The sequence below is a fragment of the Coregonus lavaretus genome (assembly GCF_964263955.1).
Source record: "Coregonus lavaretus genome assembly, contig: HAP1_SCAFFOLD_106, whole genome shotgun sequence".
Lineage (NCBI taxonomy): Eukaryota > Metazoa > Chordata > Actinopteri > Salmoniformes > Salmonidae > Coregonus > Coregonus lavaretus.
The window spans coordinates 922633-942511 of NW_028157840.1; positions in this window are offsets into that span (position 1 = coordinate 922633).

The following is a 19879-nucleotide window of genomic DNA, read 5'->3' on the forward strand; positions in this document are numbered from 1 at the left end:
AACTAACGTTATCACTTGTTTGTGCGGCAGTTGCTCTGCAGACCAACTCGGCTCTATTGCTTGTGAAATAAAGTCTATCTTGATTCTACAAAAACTCTGAAAGTACTGTTTTAATAAGTATAGGGATAATTTACTACAACAATAGCAGCTAAATAGCCGCTAAATACTGTATATACAGTGCCTTCAGAAAGTATTTATACCCCTTCCACTTTTTCACATTTTGTTGTTACAACCCTGAATTTAAAATGGATTAAATTGAGATTAATTTAGTCACTGGCATACACACAATACCCCAAAATGTCAAAGTGGAATCATGTTTTTCTAACAAATTAATTAAAAATGAAAAGCTGAAATGTCTTGAGTTAATAAGAATTCAACCTATTTGTTATTACAAGCCTAAGAAAGTTCAGGAGTAAAATGTTTCTCAACAAGTCACATAATAAGTTGCATGGACTCACTCTGTGTGCAACAATAGTGTTTAACATGATTTTTGAATGACTACCTCATCTCCGTACCCCAGACATACTGTACAATTATCTGTAAGGTCGCTCAGTCGAGCAGTGAATTTCAAACACAGATTCAACCACAAAGACCAGGGAAGTTTTCCAATGCCTCACAAAGAAGGGCACCTATGGGTAGACGACATTGAATATTCCTTCATTCATTACACTTTGGATGGTGTATCAATATACCCAGCCTCAACAAAGATAGAGACATCCTTCCTAACTCAGTTGCCGGAGAGGAACATAACAAAACATGCATCCTGTTTGCAACAAGGAACTAAAGTAATAATGCTAAAAAATGTGGCAAAGCAATTAACTTTTTGTCCTGAATACAAAGTGTTATGTTAGGGACAAATCCAATCCAACACATTACTGAGTACCACTCTTCAAATGTTCAAGCTTAGTGGTGGCTGCATCATGTTATGGGTATGCTTGTAATCATTAAGGATATATTCACCTGTCACCAAATAATTGATTAAAACACACTGTTTTGCAATGAAGGTCTACAGTAGCCTCAACAGCACTGTACGATAGCACAACTCCCTTCCATAGACTTACACAGTAATTATGACAACTTCCGGAGGACGTCCTCCAACCTATCAGAGCTCTTGCAGCATGAACTGACATGTTGTCCACCCAATCAAAGGATCAGAGAATTAATCTAGTACTGAAAGAACAAGCTACAGCTAGCTAGCACTGCACTGCATAAAATGTGGTGAGTAGTTGACTCAAAGAGAGAGAAAGACAATAGTTTAGCTGTTCTCAACAAACTAATTTATTCAAAAATGAAGGAGAAGGAAGAGAGAGAGAATTCATCATTTCTTTTCACTTTCAGTTTCACTTACTTAGCTAGCAAATGCAGCTGGCTAGTTTAGTTACTCAAACACCCTGCTCCAACAGAGGGATACTATGTTAGCTAGCTGGCTAGTTTAGTTACTCAAACACCCGGCTCAAACATATAAACATATCTGAATTTGTCCATTAGAAACTCTTGTTTGCAACTGTGGGACAAATGATTACACCCTAGATAAGCTAATTGCAGGCAAGAGTGTGCAAGGCGGTATTGAATGTGTCACAGTCCGTATGTCACCTACGTTGTAAACTTTCATTCATAGACTAGGTTGTAGCAACCTCATGATGGATATTGGGAAATGTTGAGTATCATGTAGTACCCTAAACCTATCGATGTTACATTGAACTGGGTGAATGGAATATGAATGACAGTCATCCAACATGCTGTAATAGAAATAAGGCCATGTTCATTAAAAAATAAATAATGGTCCTCCCTCATCTTAAAAAGCACTTACGGCCACTGTTGTCTAGCAATGATCAACAACCAATTTGACGGAGCTTGAAGAATTTGTAAAATAACAATGGGAAAATGTTGCACAATCCAGGTTTAGAAAGCTCTTAGAGACTTACCCAGATAGACTCAGCTGTAACCGCTGCTAAAAGGTGCTTCTATAAAGTATTGACTCGGGTGTGAATACTTACACTACCGGTCAAAGGTTTTAGAACACCTACTCATTCAAGGGTTTTTCTTTATTTTGACTATTTTCTACATTGTAGACTAATAGTGAAGACATCAAAACTATGAAATAACACATATGGAATCATGTAGTAACCAAAAAAGTGTTAAACAATTCAAAACATGTTTCATATTTGAGATTCTTCAAATAGCCACCCTTTGCCTTGATGACAGCTTTGCACACTCTTGCCATTCTCTCTACCAGCTTCACCTGGAATACTTTTCCAACAGTCTTGAAGGAGTTCCCACATATGCTGAGCACTTGTCGGCTGCTTTTCCTTCACTCTGGGGTCCGACTCATCCGAAACCATCTCAATTTGGTTTAGGTCGGGGGATTGTGGAGGCCAGGTCATCTGATGCAGCACTACATCACTCTCCTTCTTGGTAACATAGCCCTTACATAGCCTGGAGGTGTGTTGGGTCATTGTCCTGTTGAAAAACAAATGATAGTCCCACTAAGCCCAATCAAGATGGAATGGCGTATCGCTGCAGAATGCTGTGGTAGCCATGCTGGTTAAGTGTGCCTTGAATTCTAAATAAATCACAGACAGTGTCACCAGCAAAGCACCCCCACACCATAACACCTCCTCCTCCATGCTTTACGGTGGGAAATACACATGCGATCATCCATTCACCCACACCGCGTCTCACAAAGACACTGCGGCTGGAACCAAAAATCTCCAATTTGGACTCCAGACCAAAGGACAAATTTCCATCGGTCTAATGTCCATTGCTTGTGTTTCTTGGCCCAAGCAAGTCTCTTCTTCTTATTGGTGTCCTTTAGTAGTTTTTTCTTTGCAGCAGTTCGACCATGAAGGACTGATTCACACAGTCCCCTCTGAACAGTTGATGTTGAAGTGTGTATGTGACTTGAACTCTGAAGCATTTATTTGGGCTGCAATTTCTGAGGCTGGTAACTCTAATGAACTTATCCTCTGCAGCAGAGGTAACTGGGTCTTCCATTCCTGTGGCGGTCCTTATGAGAGCCAGTTTCATCATAGAGCTTGATGGTTTTTGCGACTGCACTTTAAGAAACGTTCAAAGTTCTTGAAATGAGTGACTGATCTTCATGTCTTAAAGTAATGATGGACTGTCGTTTCTCTTTGCTTATGTGAGCTGTTCTTGCCATAATATGGACTTGGTCTTTTACCAAATATGGCTATATTCTGTATACCCCCTCCTTACCTTGTCACAACAAAACTGATTGAATCAAATGCATTAAGATGGAAATAAATTCCACAAATAAACTTTTAAGAAGTCACACCTGTTTATTGAAATGCATTCCAGGTGACTACCTCATGAAGCTGGTTGAGAGAATGTCAAGAGTGTGCAAAGCTGTCATCAAGGCAAAGGGTGGCTATTTGAAGAATCACAAATATTTTTTTGACCCCAGGAAGAGTAGCTGCTGCCTTGGGAGCAGCTAATGGGGATCCCTAATGAATACAAATACTTTTTTGGTTACTACATGATTCCATATGTGTTATTTCATCGTTTTGATGTCTTCACTATTATTCTACAATGTAGAGCATAGTAAAAATTAAGAAAAACCTTTGAATGAGTAGGTGTTCTAAAACTTTTGACCTGTAGTGTCTGTCAATTAGATATTTCTGTATTTAATTTAAATAGATTTATGCACAAGGAGGGTTCATGACATGCTGGTTCAGGTAGCCGCTACAGGACAGTTGGATATTATTTTTAAAAATCTATTGGTAGCTGATTAGTATGCATGGACAATTTGGCCCGCCCATAGCGACGGGTGTGCACTCACTAACTGTAAGTCGCTCTGGATAAGAGCGTCTGCTAGATGACTCATGAGAAAATGACGACCAAATAGAGGCCTACCAATAAACCTTTATCCATTAGCTAAAGCAAAGCTTTACATGCTCTTGCACCACAGGAACCCTATCATCGATTAATTAGGCACGCAGCACATAGACATGTCTCTATATCAGCAAGATGTACAGCGATCGGTTTGTGAGTGGATATCTGGCTGAAACATTCGATTTTATTTTATATTAGGGAGAGGCACAAAGTCCAAACTTGTAGGGTCCAGAGAAACTGCGTTAACTTTAGAAAATGACCTATTAAAAGCAGAAGGCTTCCTACGACTGGAGTATTATTTGTATGTTGGCCGAATCCCAACGTTTCAGTTGAACGGAAGTGAAGGCGGAGCCTGGCTCTTTTCTCTTGTGACTTTACGCTCCGTGCAGAGTAGAACACCAGACAACATGACTGAACAAAGGAGGAATGTTAAAATGATATCGGACGGTAACTTTTGAAAATGAGCTAAACAGAAGCCTACTGCTGGAGTATTATTTTTATGTTGGCGGAAGTCCTATTTTTCATTCGAACGGAAGTGAAGGTGGAGTCTCCATTTTGTCTTGTGACTTTAGGCAGAGAGTCACATGTTGAAATATAACGTCTCGGTCCTCTACCTCCCTGATCTAAAAGGTCCGTAGACTACATATAAACATTGTTATCTAGTTAACTTCGCCTGAACTCTGCAATCGACCATAAACACACGTTTCTACAATGAATCAGGTGAGTTTAGATTAATTTTAACATTTTTATAACGGGTCTTTGTGGCCTACTTCCTGCTTTTACACTGTTACGCATTTAATGGTCCTTGACTTTTTGAAAATCATTTGTGTAGTTTAGCTTGTTACTCGTAGCCAGGCCCGGCGGCAGGATGAACTCGGCAAGGGGGCATCAGAAATGACTAAGGGGGCACAACTATTTTCGCTTGCTGATAACACAGGATGGATAATAATCGATAGTACAATTACACACAATGTATTTGCAGCCACGCACGGCTGTCTTGCAGCAAGAATACAGGCTACTGCACCGCTTTACAAACATGGACAATCCATAAATAGCAAGTTATGACAACGCTACACAGCTACATGCACAATACCCAACAATACAATGCAAAACAGTTGCAAATTACCGTAATAACACTTCCTCATGCCAATGCAATGCATTTCCAATCGCGGAAAGCAAACAATAATGTACAATACACTACCAACGACTTATCGGTACAATGCAGCTTGGACGCAGCTACCAAGCTGTCTTCCCACAAGAGTGTCATACTACGCTGGTATGATAACAGATAAATTAGTATTCCATAGCCATACAACACTCCTTCAGTAGCCTCCAACTGCTCTTAAACACTAGTAAAACTAAATACATGCTCTTCAATCGAACGCTGCTGGCACCCGCCCACCCGACTAGAATCACTACTCTCGATGGGTCTGACCTAGAGTATGTGGACAACTACAAATACCTAGGTGTCTGGTTAGACTGTAAACTCTCCTTCCAGACTCACATTAAGCATCTCCAATCCAAAGTTACACCTAGAATCGGCTTCCTATTTCGCAACAAAGCCTCCTTCACTCATGCTGCCAAACATGCCCTCGTAAAACTGACTATCCTACCAACCCTTGACTTCGGCCATGTCATTTACAAAATAGCCTCCAACACTCTTCTCAGCAAATTGGATGTAGTCTATCACAGTGCCATCCGTTTTTTACCAAAGCCCCATATACTACCCACCACTGTGACCTGTACGCTCTTGTTGGCTGGTCCTCACTACATATTCGTCGCCAAACCCACTGGCTCCAGGCCATCTATAAATCACTGCTAGGCAAATCCCTGCCTTATCTTAGCTCATTGGTCACCATAGCAACACCCATCCGTAGTATGCGCTCCAGCAGGTATATCTCACTGGTCATCCCCAAAGCCAACACCTCCTTTGGCCGCCATTCCTTCCAGTTCGCTGCTGCCAATGACTGGAACGAACTGCAAAAATCTCTGAAGCTGGAGACTCTTATCTCCCTCACTATCTTTAAGCATCAGTTGTCAGAGCACCTTACCGATCACTGCACCTGTACACAGCCCATCTGAAATTAGCCCGCCCAACTACGTCATCCCCATATTGTTATTTATTTTGCTCATTTGCACCCCAGTATCTCTATTTGCACATCATCTATCATTCCAGTGTTAATACTAATTGACATTATTTTGCACTATGGCCTATTTATTGCCTTACCTCCATAACTTGCTACATTTGCACACACTGTATATATATTTTCTGTTGTATTTTTGACTTTATGTTTTGTTTTATCCCATATGTAACTCTGTGTTGTTGTTTTTATCGCACTGCTTTGCTTTATCTTGGCCAGGTCGCAGTTGTAAATGAGAACTTGTTCTCAACTGGCTTACCTGGTTAAATAAACGTTAAATAAAATAAAAAATAAAAAATTATTTGTATGTTGGCCGAATCCCAACGTTTCAGTTGAACGGAAGTGAAGGCGGAGCCTGGCTCTTTTCTCTTGTGACTTTACGCTCCGTGCAGAGTAGAACACCAGACAACATGATTGAACAAAGGAGGAATGTTAAAATGATATCGGACGGTAACTTTTGAAAATGAGCTAAGCAGACTACTGCTGTATTATTATTTGTATGTTGGCGGAAGTCCTATTTTTCATTCGAACGGAAGTGAAGGTGGAGTCACATGTTCTCTATTCTCCATTTTGTCTTGTGACTTTAGGCAGAGAGTCACATGTTGAAATATATAACGTCTCGGTCCTCTACCTCCCTGATCTAAAAGGTCCGTAGACTAGAGATAAACATCTAGTTAACTTCGCCTGAACTCTGCAATCGACCATAATCACACGTTTCTACAATGAATCAGGTGAGTTTAGATTAATTTAATCATTTTTATAACGGGTCTTTGTATCCTACTTTCTGCTTTTACAATGCGCGCATTTAATGGTCATTGACTTTTGGAAAATCATTTGTGTAGTTTAGCTGGTTACTCGTAGCCAGGCCCGGCGGCAGGATGAACTCGGCAAGGGGGCATCAGAAATGACTAAGGGGGCACAATTATTTTCGCTTGCTGATAACACAGGATGGATAATAATCGATAGTACAATTAAACTCAATGTATTTGCAGCCACGCACGGCTGACTTGCAGCAAGAATACAGGCTACTGCACCGCTTTACAAACATGGTCAATTCATAAATAGCAAGTTATGACAACGCTACACAGCTACATGCACAATACCCAACAATCCAATGCAAAACAGTTGCTAATTACCGTAATAAGACTTCCTCATGCCAATACAATGCATTTCCAATCGCGGAAAGCAAACAATAATGTACAATGCACTACCAACGACTTATCGGTACAATGCAGCTTGGACGCAGCTACCAAGCTGTCTTCCCACAAGAGTGCCGTCCTACGCTGCGTGTGATAACATAAATTAATATTCCATACCTACGAGTTGTTTATTTAAAAATGTTTTAGTCATTTAGTAGATGCTGTTATCCAGAACGACAATGCTGCCGTTGTGCCCCGTCAAAGCCACTTTGTAATATCCATCATACTATCAGCTACCTACCTAACTGTTAACATTAGCTAAATTCAATCCAGATGCGCCTGAATGTTTTTTTTTCTTCGTAGTACGTAACTTTGAAAGTAAACCTAAACCGTCACATTTTTCAACCAGTAAAATGTGTATGACGTTTTGATGTCTTCACTATTATTCTACAATGTAAAACATTTTCAAAATAAAGGAAAACCCTTCAATGAGTAGGTGAGTCCAAACTTGATAAAGAAATGTGTGAGTAAGATATGACTAAAATGTCACACCCTCAGTTAAACTAATAATAGTACTAAAATGTAATTCTCCTCCAATTTAGCTATGTTCAGAGTCAATGTCACGTTTGCCTCGTCAAGCTGAAAGCTATTGTAAACAATGCATTCGAAAAGTATTCAGACCCCTTGACTTTTTCCAGATTTTGTTATGTTACAGCCTTATTCTAAAATTGATAGAATTTTTTTTTCCCCTCATCAATCTACACAGAATACCCCATAATGACAAAGCGAAAAAATAAGTATTCAGAACCTTTGCTATGAGACTACAAATTGAGCTCAGGTGCATCCTGTTTCCATTGATCATCCTTTAGATGTTTCAACAACTTGATTGGAGTCCACCTGTGGTAAATTCAATTGATTGGACATGATTTGGAAAGGCACACACCGGTCCCACAGTTGACAGTGCATGTCAGAGCAAGAACCAAGCCATGAGGTCGAAGGAGTTGTCCGTAGAGCTCCGAGACAGGATTGTGTCGAGGTACAGATCTGGGGAAGGTACCAAAAAAATTCTGCAGTATTGAAGGTTCTCATGAACACAGTGGCCTCCATCATTCTTAAATATAAAAAGTTTGGAACCACCAAGACTCTACGAGCTGGCAGCCCGCCAAACTGAGCAATCAGGGGAGAAGGGCCTTGGTCAGGGAGGTGACCAAGAACCAGATGGTCACTCTGGCAGAGTTCCTCTGTGGAGATCAGAGAACCTTCCAGAAGGACAACCATCTCTGCAGCACTCCACCAATCAGGCCATTATGGTAGAGTGGCCAGACGGAAGCCAGTCCTCAGTAAAGGGCACGACAGCCCGCTTGGAGTTCTGGGCTGATTCCTCACTGTTCTCATGATCATTGCAACTCCACACGACAGCCCGCTTGGAGTTCTGGGCTGATTCCTCACTGTTCACTGTTCTCATGATCATTGCAACTCCACAAGGTGAGATCTTGCATGGAGCCCCAGGCCGAGGGAGACTGACAGTTATTTTGTGTTTCTTCCATTTGCGAATAATGGCACCAACTGTTGTCACCTTCTCACCAAGCTGCTTGGCGATGGTCTTGTAGCCCATTCCAGCCTTGTGTAGGTCTACATCTTGTCCCTGACATCCTTGGAGAGCGCTTTGGTCTTGGCCATGGTGGAGAGTTTGGAATCTGATTGATTGATTGCTTCTGTGGACAGGTGTCTTTTATACAGGTAACAAGCTGAGATTAGGAGCACTCCCTTTAAGAGTGTGCTCCTAATCTCAGCTCGTTACCTGTATAAGACACCTGGGAGCCAGAAATCTTTCTGATTGAGAGGGGGTCAAATACTTATTTCCCTCATTAAAATGCAAATCAATTTATAACATTTTTGACATGCGTTTTTCTGGATTTTTTTGTTGTTATTCTGTCTCTCACTGTTCAAATAAACCTACCATTAAAATTATAGACTGATCATTTCTTTGTCAGTGGGCAAACGTACAAAATCAGCAGGGGATCAAATACTTTTTTCCCTCACTGTACACTGTAACGTTACTGCATGATTGTAGCGGGTTTACTAACGCATTAGTTCTATTAGCTATGTTGACTAGGACGTTACTTTAGCTAATATGGGGACAATGATGTAGGCTGTGTGTAGCGGTTTGGCTTGGAAAGTTTTTTTTTTAGCCTGGTCACATACAGCTGATGTTGTTCATTGAAGTCCACAAACGAAGGGAGAAGGTGAGAGGAGGAGAGTGCATAGAGGCTAGAATGAATACAACGTAGCTGTTATGAACGTAAACTCTGTTTATGCATGATCAGGGGTGTATTCATTCCGCCGATTTCTGTTGAAAAAACATTTCTTAAACGGAAGCAAACGAAACGGGGATAAACATACCTGAATTTGTCCATTAGAAACTTGTTTGCAACTATTGGACAAATGATTACACCCTAGATTAGATGCAGGCAAGAGTGTGCAAGGCGGTATTGAAAGTGTCACTGTCTGTCATCTCAAATGTTTCTCTCGACCTGTGTGCACCTACGTTGTAAACTTTCATTCATAGACTAGGTTGTAGCAACCTCATGATGGGAATAGGGAACATTTGAGTATCATGTAGTAGCCTAAACCTATCGATGTTACATTGAACTGGGTGAATGGAATATGAATGACAGTCATCCAACATGCTGTAATAGAAATAAGGCCAATTCTCATAAAAAATATAAAAAAGTGTCCTCCCTCATCATAAACGGCACTTACCGCCACTGTTGTCTAGCAACAATCAACAACCAATTTGACAGAGCTTGAAGAAGTTGTAAAATAATAATGGGGAAATGTTGCACAATCCAGGTTTAGAAAGCTCTTAGAGACTTACCCAGAAACACTCAGCTGTAACCGCTGCTAAAAGGTGCTTCTATAAAGTATTGACTCAGGTGTGAATACTTACACTGCCGGTCTAAGGTTTTAGAACACCTACTCATTCAAGGGTTTTTCTTTATTTTGACTATTTTCTACATTGTAGACTCATGTAGTAACCAAAAAAGTGTTAAACAAATCAAAATATATTTTATATTTGAGATTCAAATAGCCACCCTTTGCCTTGATGACAGCTTTGCACACTCTTGGCATTCTCTCAAGCAGCTTCACCTGGAATACTTTTCCAACAGTCTTGAAGGGGTTCCCACATATGCTGAACACCTGTTGCTGCTTTTCCTTCACTCTGCGGTCTTACTCATCCCAAACCATCTCAATTTGGTTGAGGTCAGGGGATTGTGGAGGCCAGGTCATCTGATGCAGCACTCCATCACTCTCCTTCTTGGTAACATAGCCCTTACACAGCCTGAAGGTGTGTTGGGTCATTGTCCTGTTGAAAAACAAATGATAGTTCCATTAAGCCCAAACCAGATGTGATGGCGTATCGCTGCAGAATTCTGTGGTAGCCATGCTGGTTAAGTGTGCCTTGAATTCTAAATAAATCACAGACAGTGTCACCAGCAAAGCACCCCCACACCATAACACCTCCTCCTCCATGCTTTACGGTGGGAAATACACATGCGATCATCCGTTCACCCACACCACGTCTCACAAGGCTCACAAGACATGGCGGTTGGAACCAAAAATCTCAAATTTGGAATTCAGACCAAAGGACAAATTTCCACCGGTCTAATGTCCATTGCTCGTGTTTCTTGGCCCAAGCAAGTCTCTTCTTCTTATTGGTGTTCTTTAGTAGTGGTTTCTTTGCAGCAATTCAACCATGAAGGACTGATTCACACAGTCCCCTCTGAACAGTTGATGTTGAGGTGTGTATGTGACTTGAACTCTGAAGCATTTATTTGGGCTGCAATTTCTGAGGCTGGTAACTCTAATGAACAATTAGTTACCGGAGTGTAACTCCAGTTCTATGAGTGGAGCGGAGCCCCATAGGGGAGCTCTGCTCCTAGTGGTTTACCCTCTGCCCTAAGGCAGCAACAGCCTGAGACAAAATTATGCACACACCTGCAGCCAATAGGAGCACAGTTGTCCCTATAAGAGGGGATGCCTCCCCTCAATCAGCCTCCCGAGATATTTATCTTCAGCGAGACTAGAGAGGGTCGGCAGGGCCTTAAGTCCTATGGGGCTCCGCTCCACTCATAGAACTGGAGTTACACTCCGGTAACTAATCGTTCTATATCGTGGAGCTCCGCCCCATAGGGGAGCTCTGCTCCTAGTGGTTTAAGGCGGAGCGTAGCGCTCCAAAATGTACTCCCTGCCGAACCTAACACTTCCCATCGAAACGAAAAGGTCAGGCCTGGCAATGGCTGCAACCAAGTCCCGCAGTACTGCAACTAAAAACCCCTACGGGCGTCACAATATACCGCGTCATCGGTTAAAGACCCGCCCCACCTAGTCCAATGGCAATGCCAATGACTAGTGGGCAGATCACCAGAATAGAAGCCATACTAATCTGTACTAGCAGATAGATGTGCCTCAATATCCTGTGAAAACACTACCAACCACTAATGGAATGACACCAAATGTCACTCTACATTTGTGAACGCGGTAGACCGCCTCACTCACTCAATGGAATCCCAGAGATTAGTGTGCAGGAACAAAACATGGGTCATACTAAACTGAACAAGCAGATAGATGACCTCACATTCTGTCAATCAACGCATGCTTCTACTGTACTGAACCTGTCAGTCAGGAGTCATGCTACAAAATATGTTTTCTTATCCAAAGCGGACCTGATGGAAACCTTGTCCATAGTCCTGCTTTTTCCTCTCTTCCTAGCTCAAGATCTCCCTTCAGCTATGCTGAGTACAGACCGAGCCAAAGAGTTAGAAAACACATCTGTCCAAAAACACGTCTTCCTAACCAAAGTGGACCTGATGGAAACCTGTGTCCACAGTCCTGCTTCTCCTCTCTTTTCTTGCTCAAGATCTCCCTTCAGCCACGCTGAGTACAGATCGAGCCAGAGAGTTAGAAGACATATCTAAGAGATAGAAACGGATAAATGGAGACGGCGTCAACCATGATGCTGCTCTACAGATATCCTCTACCCCTGTTCCTCTCAAAAGGGCAGTAGAAGCCGCTACCCCACGAGTGGAGTGAGCTCTGATACCCTGAGGCAATTGCCGCCCCGCTGCCTCATAAGCTGTCTCAATGCCTTCACAAAGCCAGTGAGACAACCGCTGTTTTGAAAGTGGTCTACCTAGTGCAGCCGCACCGTGACACACAAACTGAGGCGATGACCTAACCTCTGCTGTGCGCTCGACGTAACACGCCAAAGCGCGTACCGGGCACAGGCGATGGAGCTTCTCCTCACTCCTCTCTCTATGAGGAGGAGGAGAAAAAGCCCACAGCTCCACGGTCTGTGACCTATATGAACTCTTAATAACCTTCGGCACAAATGCCGGGTTAGGACGTAACACTGCTCTGCTCAGGTCACCATTGATGGCCAAGCAGTCAGGTCTCGTCGAAAAAGCACACAAATCACTGATCCGCTTAGCTGTAGTCAAAGCGAGCAACAGTGCTGTCTTAATAGACAGCATCTTGAGGGGTATTTGATTCAATGGCTCGAACGGCGACTTACATAGCGCTTCGAGTACCAAAGCCAAATCCCACTGAGGAAGCGTGACTCTAGGTGTTGGCCTAAGTCGCCGCGTTCCTAATAGGAAGCGTTTCACTAGAGGGTGGCTAAAGACATTGTCTCTGCCAAACCCCTCATGACAAGCTGAAATCGCTGCTGCAAACACCCTAATAGTGGCCGGCGATTTTTGCTTATCAAACATGAGCTGTAGAAAAGAGAGAATACTCTCCACCTGACAGCTCATGGGGTCTACACCTTGTGTAACACACCATCGTGAAAACACGTTCCATCTACTGGCATACATCTTAGAAGTGGAACTGGCACGTGAACCCTGTATGGTCCTGATCACTGCATCAGATAACCCACGGCGCTCTAGCCTGTCCCTCTCAGCAGCCAGGCCTTCAGTGGTTGGCCGATTATGGGCAACTTCCCTATCGTGCCTTCCGCCTGAGACAACGCGTCCCGTCGATGTGGAATTGGCCAAGGTGGCGCAATCAACATCTGACTCATCTCCGCAAACCAAGGAGCCCCCGGGCGATCGGGCGCTATCAGTATCACTGACAGCCCCCCTGACCTCACCCTGGCTAGCAGTGGGAGAATGCAGGACAGCGGAGGGAATGCATACAGGAGAACTCTCGGCCACGGTTGGTGCGCAAAGGCGTCCCTTCCCAGTGGCGGCTCGTCCTGTTCCCTCAGAGAGAACCACAGAGGACATTGTGCGTTCACGCGTGACGCGAATAGGTCCACCTCGGCTCTCCCGAATTGTTCCCAAATCTGGAGAACAATGTCCGGATGCAGACACCACTCGTCGTCTCGAGGACCCCCTCTTGACATGAGGTCTGCTCCTACGTTCAAGTAGCCCGGAATGTGTGCTGCTCTCAATGAGCGAAGGTGCTCGTGAGCCCACAGCCACAATTCCTCTGCCGCCCGATGGAGAGCAGGAGACCTGACTCCTCCCTGGCGATTTATGTGAGCTACTGTGGTCCGGTTGTCTGACCAGACCAGCACATCGCGACCCCGAAGGGTAGACGCAAAGTGGGTCAGAACCAGTCGAACCGTTTCCAACTCCAAGAGGTTGATATGACGACCTGATTGAGGCCACACACCTGCTATCGCTTGGGTCTGACATGTCCCTCCCCATCCCGTCAGGGACGCATCCGTGAATACTGGGATGTGAGAGGACACCTTTCCTATCGGGACTCCGTGCGTGAGAACGCGCGGGTTTCTCCAATAGTTCAGATCTGCACTGAGCGAGAGGGGAACCACCACCAACTGATGACGTTGACGCAATGGGTCTAGTCTTAGTTGGGCGAACCATCGCTGCATCCTGCGCATATGCAGGAGTCCCAGCGGAACCACAGAGTGTGCTGACGACATGAGACCCAAAAGTGACATGATCGACAGCGCCGTCACCGTGTGATTCGGACGACACTTCCTCAGGGCTAGCAACAAGGCTAGCCTTCGGGGGTCCGAAATTCAAGCCCTCATCCTCACAGTGTCTAGCTGTATCCCCAGGTAGACAATCTGATGAGTGGGCCAGGGCGCGCTCTTTTTCCAATTCACAGCAAACCCCAGACTTGTGAGATGCATCACTGTCTGTGTTGTGTGAGTGATCGCCAGCTCTGCTGAAGGGGCGAGAACCAGTAGATCGTCCAGGTAGGCTAGTAGCCGTATTCCCTGACGACGCAACGGTTCCAATGCCGCCTCCACCCATTTGGAAAATGTGTGAGGTGCCAGGGCGTACCCAAATGGCATCCTCGTGTATTCGTACGCCACCCCTTGAAAGGCGAACCGCAGAAACTTCCTGTGACGCGGCTGAACCGGCACATGAAAGTACGCGTCCTTTAGGTCTATGCTCGTACAAAAGTCCCCTCTCTGGACACATTCCAGCAGACGTTTTGTCGTTAGCATTCGGAAGGGCCGATTGGTTATGCTCTCGTTGAGAATGCTTAAGTCCAAAATCGGCCTCACTCCCCCCGTCTTTTTGGGCACTAGGAAATAAGGCGAATATAGCCCTTTGCTCCCGGGGAACTACTGTCACCGCCTCCTTCGCCAAAAGTTCCGTAATCTCTGTCATCAGAGCGGCCACTTTGTCTGGCGTTTTCATCACCGTCTCCACCACTCCCCTGAACGGGGGTGGGGTCCGGTGGATTTGGAGGGCATAACCCTTCTGCAACGTCTGTTCTAGCCAGCGTGAGAGGATGCAGCTTCTTCGCCACTGCCAACAATGCAGAGAAAGTGGCTGAGCACGAAGCTGTGGTGCATCCAGTAGGAAGGACCTGTATTCCTCTATGGCCCTTACCGCCACTGTTCCCCGACATTGAAGTGGTGGAACAGCCCAAGGTGGGCCTCCCGTGAAAGGGAGAGGAACCATCAATGCGTTCTGAGAAAGAAAGAGGAGCAGGGACGTCGTTTAAACCCGTAACCGTCGTATTCCTGCCCTCCTTGAACGCATCGCGGTCTGAATTGCGCTGACCGAGGTCACAGCCTGTGGCAGGGCACCATCCCCAGCAAGCGATTGCGTCATCTTAGGTGACTGCAATTCGCTATCAGAGCCCTTCACTACAGTACTCCTAGAAGTCTGTAGTATGAGGTGTCTATGAGGTAAAACAAGGCGGCGCTTTGATACCTTCCTAACTTTCACCTTCTGTGTGTGTTCAACTCTGCACCCCTGGTGGGTTGATTCACGCTCAGTGTGGTGAGTAATGGCTCGTTCTGTCAGGGGAGCTGATACTTTGGTTATACCCATAACCCTAGTAATCCGTCCCTCCGTGAACGTAGCATGGGTCTGAATCGCATTAACCGAGACCTTGGTCTGCGATAATGCGCCGTCCCCAGATAGCTGCTGTGTTACAATGCCTGGGGGCGCCGATACTCTGGACACCTTCGTGACCGCGGTAATCGGGCCCTCCGTGAACGCAGCATGGGTCTGGCTCGTACTAGCGGAGACCTTAGTCTGTGCTAGTGCGCCATCCCCAAATAGCGGCTGCGTCCTCATGTCAGAATCTGACCGGGACTGCTGCCTTCTATGTAAAGCACTTCTTATATGTGAAGTGTGATGTGACGACCTGATTGAGGTCTTATGGATACCTACTCTAAGTGCCTGTTCAGCAACGCACCCTCGGTGGGCTGAACGGCTCTTAGAGTGGTAAGGAAGAGAGGGTGAGATTTGAACGCTCTCGGACGTATTATGGAAAAGAGGCTATTTTTTGACAAAGTCAGGTGGAGCCAACTCTTTATTAAATACATCAACAAAGGCATTTACATCAACACCCATCCCTTCAACCGAAGGGTGGGGGGGAACAGTGGGCACGTTCGACACCATCGATGCGTCCTCTATCCACTCCCCCGCGTCCCGTCACGTACGCCTCCTCTTGCCTCCCTTGGAGGGCCAGGTCGGCGTCCTCTTCACCTCCCTCGCCGGCTGTAGTGGGGCTACCGTAGCTGCTGGAAGGGCGGGGCCCGTTCCCTTGCTGCTCGTGGCCGCCGGATGACGCCGATTACGCCGCCTCGCCGTAGACCCCGGTCTACTTGGAGGGGCGGAGGTAGATGGCCTTTGGGATGGAGCGGGGCCGAGTCGTCCTGCCAACGGCAGGTGCTTGGCCAGCTGTTTCTTCTCCTCCTCTAGCTTGGAAAAACACTCCGTCGCCTCTTTGACTGCGACCCCAAAGAGGCCGTCGTCAGAGAGGGGGGCGTTCAAGAGAGACGTCCTGTCTGCCTCTTTCATGGATGTCAAGGACAACCAGAGGTGTCGTTCCCCGACCACCGAAGTGGTCATGGACCTCCCCGCGCAGACTGCGGACGCCTGTGTCAGGTGGAGTATGGCGCCAGAAATTCTGGACGCCTCCTCCACCTCCTCCGGTGCCAGCTCTGTCTTGCTCGTGGTTAAACGGGACAGAGAGGCCGCCAAGAGGGCAATGTTGTTAGCTGCTGCTACAGCTTGGGCTCCCAACCCAAAGGACTTCTCTAACAGCGACGCTGTGAGTCGGTCCTTCTGGGATGGCAACGTGGCCTTCTTGGAAGAGGGCCAAGGGCTCGAACCCGGTACGAGATACGCCGCCATGGCGCTCTCTAACCTGGGGATTCCCTGACCCTGGAATCTTCCTTCCACTCTCGTGAATGGGAGATACGCTTTTACTGGCGAACGCGCCGCTAAAGGTGCCTCCCACGAGCCCTCAACGTACCTAGCCAAAGAAGGCATGGCAGGAGCCACTGGCTCTGCCGCCTTCCTTGGCCTGGAATAAGGACCGCCCTCCATCATATCAACCTCCGGTGCGGAGGGAAGAGGGGGCAGCCCTATCTCCAGACGTTGCGCAGCTCTCTCAATGAGACCCGGAAAATCCGCTCTCAGAGAGGCTGCAGCGAAAGAGAGAGCTTCTGATCTCTCAGAGCTCATATCCCCTTCGCTATAGGGACTACACGCCCTCTCGCTCTCCAAAGGAAAGGGGGGCTTGAAAATATGAGGGATGGGGTCCGACTGTTCCATTGGAATGCCAGACCCCTCCTCAAAGTCCTATCTTCCCCCGATTCTGCACCGTCGGACGACGCCTCTGAAGCAGAGGCTAGTATCGACAGCACGTCCTCAAGGGGGATGTCCTCCCTGAAAAACGCCCAACGCTGCTTCCTCTCTTTTAAAGAAAGGAGGGCGCAGGAGGCGCAATTCGGGGGACTGCAGACGTCTTCCTTGGCATGCTGGGATCCCAAACACACGAAACACAGGTCGTGGTGGTCACCGGCCGCCATGGAAGTGCATCTGCACTGAGCTCTGAAAAGAGCTTTTGGGGGTGGAAAATCTCCCGGTGTGCTCATTTAGACGACGTTGATGACTGGAATATCAACGGCGTTTTTTCGTCCTGAGTCTTCGTGCTTCGTCTCTTCTTGGCTCTTCAGTCTAGTCATCCAGTCGCTGAAGATAAAGGGAGGCTGATTGAGGGGAGGCATCCCCTCTTATAGGGACACCTGTGCTCCTATTGGCTGCAGGTGTGTGCATAATTTTGTCTCAGGCTGTTGCTGCCTTAGGGCAGAGGGTAAACCACTAGGAGCAGAGCTCCCCTATGGGGCGGAGCTCCACGATATAGAACTTATCCTCTGCAGCAGAGGTAACTGGGTCTTCCATTCCTGTGGCGGTCCTCATGAGAGCCAGTTTCATCATAGAGCTTGATGGTTTTTGCGACTGCACTTTAAGAAACTTTAAAAGTTCTTGAAATGTTCCGTATTGACTTAAAGTAATGATGGACTGTCGTTCCTCTTTGCTTATTTGAGCTGTTCTTAATATGGACTTGGTATTTTACTAAATAGGGCTATCTTCTGTATACCCCCCTTACAAATTAACTTTTAAGAAGGCACACCTGTTAATTGAAATGTATTACAGGTGACTACCTCATGAAGCTGGTTGAGAGAATGCCAAGAGTGTGCAAAGCTGTCATCAAGGCAAAGGGTGGCTATTTGAAGAATCTCAAATATAAAATATATTTTGATTTGTTTTGATTTTTGGACCCCAGGAAAAGTAGCTGCTGCTTTGGCAGGAACTAACGGGGGATCCCTAATAAATACAAATACAAAAACTTTTTTGGTTACTACATGATTCCATTTCTGTTATTTCATAGTTTTGATGTCTTCACTATTATTCTACAATGTAGGGCATAGTAAAAATGAAGAAAAACCCTTGAATGAGCAGGTGTTCTAAAACTTTTGACCGGTAGTGTATGTAAATTAGATATTTCTGTATTTAATTTAAATATATTTATGCACAACAGTGTTCTATCCAAGCTGGGAGAGACACAACAAAATGTGGAATAAGTCAAGGGGTATGGATCCATTCTGAAGGCACAGTAGCTATAGATAGTACACTGAATAATGAAACAATCCCTAGTAAGCTAATGTTTCGAGGGCTGCTGACAGTATTATTTGGCATTAATAGACAGGTTTTAAGCACAACAGCGTTCTATCCAAGCTGGGAGAGAGCACGAGGAGGGTTCATGTCATGCAGGTTCAGGTAGCAGCTACAGGACAGTTGTATATTATAAAAAAAATCAATTGGTAGCTGATTAGTATACATGGACAATACATTTTAAAATCTGCAATGTTTGAATGTCCAGCTTTAATTACTGAACAAGTAATGACATTATTACCACCAGCCAGCAGTCTAAAGAAATTGCAGCATTATGACACCGTGTATAGATTTCGTGAAACATTAAGCCCCGTGTAGTTCAGTTGGTAGAGCATGGCGTTTGCAACGCCAGGGTTGTGGGTTCGATTCCCACGGGGGCCAGTATATATTCAAAAAAATGCACTCAGTAACTGTAAGTCGCTCTGGATAAGAGCGTCTGCTAAATTACTAAAATGTAAACATGGGAAGATGACGACCAAATAGAGGCCTACCAATAAACCTTTATCCATTAGCTAAAGCAAAGCTTTACATTCTCTTGCACCACAGGAACCCTATCATCGATTAATTAGGCACGCAGCCGCATAGACATGTCGCTATTTCAGCACGATGTACAGCGATCGGTTTGTGAGTGGATATCTGGCTGAAACATTCGATTTTATTTTAATGTTAGGGAGAAGCCCAAAGTCCAACCTTGCGGGGTCCAGAGAAACTGCGTTAACTTTAGAAAATGAGCTTCTAAAAGCAGAAGGCTTCCTACGACTGGAGTATTATTTGAATGTTGGCCGAATCCCAACGTTTCAGTTGAACGGAAGTGAAGGCGGAGCCTGGCTCTTTTCTCTTGTGACTTTCCGCTCCGTGCAGAGTAGAACACCAGACAACATGATTGAACAAAGGAGGAATGGTAAAATGATATCGGACGGTAACTTTTGAAAATGAGCTAAGCAGACTACTGCTGTATTATTATTTGTATGTTGGCGGAAGTCCTATTTTTCAGTCGAACGGAAGTGAAGGGGGAGTCACATGTTCTCTATTCTCCATTTTGTCTTGTGACTTTAGGGCAGAGAGTCGCATGTTGAAATATAACGTCTCGGTCCTCTACCTCCCTGATCTAAAAGGTCCGTAGACTAGAGATAAACATTGCCTGAGCTCTGCAATCGACCATAAACACAATTTCTACAATGAATCAGGTGAGTTTAGATTAATTTAATCATTTTTATAACGGGTCTTTGTAGCCTGCTTCATGCTTTTACACTGCAGGCTTTTAATGGTCCTTGACTTTTGGAAA